At 41.9% G+C, this 5,439-nt stretch overlaps 1 long non-coding RNA gene across 1 annotated transcript; it reads right to left on the reverse strand.

The window, feature by feature from the left end:
• Positions 1 to 1,351: 1,351 nt before the first annotated feature.
• LOC125551443 lies at positions 1,352 to 4,869 on the reverse strand. Its single transcript, XR_007302643.1, has 2 exons — positions 4,352 to 4,869; positions 1,352 to 1,654 (listed from the first exon to the last, which is right to left on the reverse strand). It is a non-coding gene; the product is annotated as an uncharacterized LOC125551443 (long non-coding RNA).
• Positions 4,870 to 5,439: the final 570 nt, after the last annotated feature.

A 5,439-nucleotide genomic window follows, 5' to 3' on the forward strand; every position in this document is an offset into this window, starting at 1 on the left:
CCGTTTTAAAAAAAAGATCCTTTCACGTACGAATTTGACTGTATGCTTTGAGCAACTTGCATGTCCTATACTGCTCCGGTTTGGATACTCTAACTTAGCTAGAGGTTAGACTAACTCATGACTAACCCTGAACTAACTGTAGCCAAAGAGGTGTTTGGGTGACAGGGTTAGATTGACAATAAATGCACTTGATGGAGAGAGAAAAGTGATTTTTCAATGGGCCCAATGAGAACTATCTCCAATTAGCACCTCTTGGGTGGGATAGTTTTTTTGGTGGGTTCGGTGCAACTTGCTCCAATTTAACCCTCATGCTTGGATACTTTAGGGCTATTTGAGCCCCAACTAGCTCAAACTAACTCTAACCCATGGATCCAAACAGGGCCAAAGTTAGTCTCAGAAAACGCATTAAGCCCTATATACATGGACAGACGGAGTACATGATACTAGCAAACGCTCACCATTAGTAGTAGTTCATTGGTTGGTTTCGATTTTTGATTCAGTTGATGTGCTGCTACCGTCCAATATTCGCGTGTGGTTGTTTCTAGACTAAAAAAAGGAGGTACTAGTACTTGCTGTGGGAAAGGTGAAGTGACGGTTGCTTTGCCCGAGCAACTTATTACTCTGGGAATATGGGAGTACCAGCAGATTCAATGAACAGAGAAATGATGGTTGGTTCATCCGAGCAACTTACTCTGGCAAAGGTGGGGCTCTGTGATTTGACTGCTCACTAGTCATTACTACTGCGGTGCAACGACCTGGGTGAATCTTTCCCTGCAGTTGTGCACTCAATATTATCGCATGGTAGGTGGAGCCGGATGAAGGATGTCCCACATGCCGATGAAACGAAGTTGAATTGTTCCTGGCATTGCTATCAATCCTTCAGGATTTGTTTATATCTACGTATAATTTTAATGAAATTGTACTGTGATGCCACTACACCACAACACTAATGTAAGGGCAGAGAAACTGCCGGGAGAAGGCTATTTAAAGGGCAAACAAACTGCCAGGACAGTGGTTCTCCCGGCAGATAGAACTACCACGAGAACGGCTGCCGGGGATTACTTCTCCCGGCAGATAAACTTCTCCCGGGAGTTTTTTTGCCCTGGCCCATGTATTCCCCGGCAGTTTATTTTCTCCCGGCAGATTGTCACAACATGTGAAACTGTAATTACCGGCAGTTAAACTGCCTACACAAACATGTTTACCCGGCAGATATTATGACAGCATGTTGATTTCACTAGCAAAATATTCTGGGCATCCATATTATGTAATATCCACCAATTATATATGTCTAGGCAATCAGGACATACCACATTCATACATGCACTTCAATCAAAGTAAGATATAGGCCTCATCGAAAACCTTAAACTTCATTCGGTAAACATAACGACCATATATAACAAGGTTGTACCATAAAAGGAGTACATATTATATGTTTGCCACACAACCAAACTAAACTAGTGCCACAAAAGATGTACATATGCTTCTAGATGTGTGCCACACAACCAAAATGAGCTTAACAACCACCAAAATGCAGCAGGGACAAACAAGACACGTGACATTATCACTCCATCAACTTAATTGTAGGTCTTCCAAATCTTCAGCAGCTTAAAGATCTTCCAAACCTTAGTGAACTTGTGCACCTTTGAGAAACCTGCAATAGACCAGAAATGTTACATACAGCAGCCGCATATGTTCTGAAAGATGTTATAAGTAGGTAACGTGCGCAAAGTTACTGTACTAGCCAGCGAATTAAGTTAGCTTGTATTTGGGCTTGCTTTTCCTTCTAAGCTCTCTGCATCTACAACACAGAATAAGAGGGGAACTAGTTGGAGCATATATTTCAGGATCTTCTAATGGGGGGCTGTTTAGTTTCCTAGTTCCATGCTTTTGTTGGACAAGTTAGAAATGAAGGTCCCCTAAGATGGTATCTGATTAGTGGGCAAGCCCACAGATTTACAAATCAACTGAAACACTAAGAACATTTGGTTCAATAATAAACAATTTTTATTGGTTCACTTTCCTACATCACGCACAACAAGTTGAATTAGCCTAGAAAATTAAACCAAGGCTTTATGCAGACAAACAAGCTGAAATACTTCATGTACATGAAAGAAAGAGGATTCAGTTACATTCAATTGTTGTGAGCATGGAATCAAATGAAACTCATTACTCTACATGGCAGAGTCTATCATGTACATGAAAGAATTATGATCCAATTGCAGTTTATATTTGTAATTGACTAAAATAAGTACTGTAGGGGTATCTTTTTTATACCTACTGTAGGAGTATCTATATATACAAAAGTTAATCATTATGCTTGCGAGATCAGAGTAACCAAATTTATTCAGCTGACCTCTCTACAAATTCATGGCGGGTGGACACAAAAGCCCACTTCTAAAGAACTATAATGATCTGCTTGAATTACTAATTATTTATATAAACTGGAACAGGAGCTCAAGTTTCTTGGACACAAGTTGACCATGCAGCAACTACATGAGCAAAGCATTACTATTTGTGACAAAACCTAGAAGCTTGATACAAAACATTTTGAACTGCAGAGACAACAGAATCAACTTTGAATATTTTCTAAGTACAAACTAGCAATATCTAGGAACTAACAAAATTGTAACATCAAAACAAGAAATCATAAAAACACTAAATACAGGCCAAAGCAAATGATATGGCAGCTGACATGTACGTTCACTAGAAATATAAGACGTTTTTGTAATTTAATTTGAACTGCAAAAATGTATTATATTATGGTACAGAGGTAGCAGTAAGCAGCAAAATGCAAGGTTAAACAATTTTTACACATGGGATGTTTTTTTTCCAAAATTGCATGCTAAGCATAGCATGTTTATACTTCTGAAATTAACATAGCACTATAATTAGAATCCACAATTATAAGTTAGTACAATTTATATCAAAACTTTGACATCTTTGTACTGAAGCTTGTTATTTGCAAAGCTGTCATATTATAAATCAAAGAACAAGAGCTTGTTAATTTAATTTAATTTTGACATCTTGTACGTGAGCTTGCGTTTATACTTTGATATCTAGTTAAGCAAAGAACAGCAAACAGCAGCTGACAGAATACCTATTCTGTTGTACAAAATACTAAACAGTGTAATGCCAGGTCAACCATTTTTTACACATGAAAAGGAAGTGCTAGACAATGCGTAGGAATACAAGAGAAGGCAACACATATCCTCCTCATAAATGGTTCTATGGCAGGCAAACCAACGAGTCTGTGTCAAGTACTGCCCAATAACACAAGACTAAGCTGCAAAATACACAGAGGATGCAAAAGCTCAGTTCTGAATACACAAGGCATGCTTACTAGAAGATACACGCTGATCACAGAAGAAACAATCTAAAAAGTTTATTTCAGTGAAAATTAGAGAACAGTCTGCAAGAATTACATATAGGAAAAAAGAGCAAGGTACTGAGCTAGCCTCATGACCCATTTCTTCCATTTTTTTCTACTTAGGAACATAGCCACACACACCAGCACTACTACTAAACCTGGACGCAGAACCTAAAAAATGAGCATCCAAAAAGTCCTTTATCAGCAACAAATAAATAGTCTTACTACAGAGCAAATTTATTGCACTTGTAGATTCCAAAAAATGTAACTAAACTACAGGATAATAGTAGAATAGAGGTACTAGAATTTTGCACATTATACAGTTTTTACAGAAGAAAATCTACAATCCTACGGATCCACAAGCAAAACCGAAACCATAGCACTATAGGGTCTACAAAGTACAATGATATTTTCCATCTGAAACTTTGCCTTTGGCATTTGACAAATTGCCATTAGAGAGTCGTGCATCTCAACAGAAAGGGGAAATAATTGTAAACCCCACAAGCCAAACATCATATCACCCTAAATTAGATATTAAACTAAGTAACCTTTCTTGTCAGGGTTCTCCAAAGTCCAAATACACACATGAGAACCGGAATAGGCAGCAATTCATCAGTCGAATCTACCTATTGTTTGGTCAATCGCACAATACCCATCTTGTTTGCTTGTATAGCTCTGCTCCAAAGTCCAAACTGATCTCCATGCCTCCACAGTTTATATTTGACAGATAGTAGCCTTAAAACATTTCGATATCAATATTCATCCTAGCACAGGGTCAGCCATCAACAGCAAAGGATGTCACAATTGCGCACCGTGTAGTCCAAAAACATGCAGATATATTCTGCAACCGCAACCCTTAAATCATAGGAGTTGGCCGATCGAGGGGATTACAAATGCGCAAAAATTAGAACGAACATTTGATTCGGATTTATCTCAAGGGGAAACATACAGAGAGAAGGAAGGGCGGAAGGGGATGCTCACAGGGAGGTGGGAGGAGGGCTCCCGCTGGTGGCCGCTTGAGGTCGACGTTCCGCTACTTGCGGTAGAGATGCTCACAGGAGAGTTGGCAGACCCCTTGCCCTTGGTGCTTCGGTGAAGAGGAGGCAGCCTGCTCGAGGGAGGAAGCTCTCAGGGTGGTGGCGAGGAAGGCGTTCCGCGAAAGATGGTCGTCGTCGGTGGAGCGGTTCGGCGACACTAGTGGTGCTTCGTGTCAATCGGGTGCTCGGCGGTGTCGCTCTGGAGTGGTTGGGGGCAGCGACAGCATGGTTGGGGACGAAGGGCGGTCGGTAGCAGTGTGGTGGTTGGGGTCGGCGGAGGGGCTGTAGTGGTGGTTGGGGCCGACGGAGGGCTGCGGCGGTGGTGGGTGACGGCGGCAGCGGTGATCTAGGTGGAGGGCGGCCGCCGGCGCTGGGATAGTTGGGGGCGGCGGCGGCGATCTGGTGGAGGGTACGGGTGGATTGGGCGTCGAGATCTGGGGGGAGGCTCTACGGTCTGTTGGAGCCATGGAGGGCCGGCGCGTCTGTTGTTATGTTCGGCCCAAAATTTTCGTCGATCGCGCGGTTTTTCCTTGCTAGCCCACGCTAAGGCCCAATACAATTTTGGCTTCGCGCCGAAGATGGTGCCCCGGCAGCTTACGGGCCGCTGTTTAATTGTTCCGGCAGACAATGGCCCTTAAATCTACCGGCAGTGCGTGTGATGTCGTTTTTCAAGTTCTCCCGGCAGTTTTTCTGCCATCACGTACTTGTATCGGCAGAAACAAATGCCCCGGTAGTTCTTTTGCCCTTGGTTATGTATTTCTCCCGGCAGTGAACTGCCCCCAATCAAGTTTTGTGGTGTAGTGTACTATGAAGGTTTCAACTTTTGTTCCCGTAGGAAAAAAAGGTTTCATAGGATTCATGTGTCCTCTTGCCTCAAGATTATCTCGTTACAACATTCCATCAAATACAAATGAAACTACCATGGTTGCTAATGCATATCAATGGTTCGCAGATCAGCGCCAATATCACGTCACAACTGAATACAAAGTTGTGAGAATGTGTACAAATAAAGAAAAGTATATAATTGATCGA

This window comes from Triticum urartu, chromosome 4 (genome assembly GCF_003073215.2).
Source record: "Triticum urartu cultivar G1812 chromosome 4, Tu2.1, whole genome shotgun sequence".
Classification (NCBI taxonomy): Eukaryota; Viridiplantae; Streptophyta; class Magnoliopsida; order Poales; family Poaceae; genus Triticum; species Triticum urartu.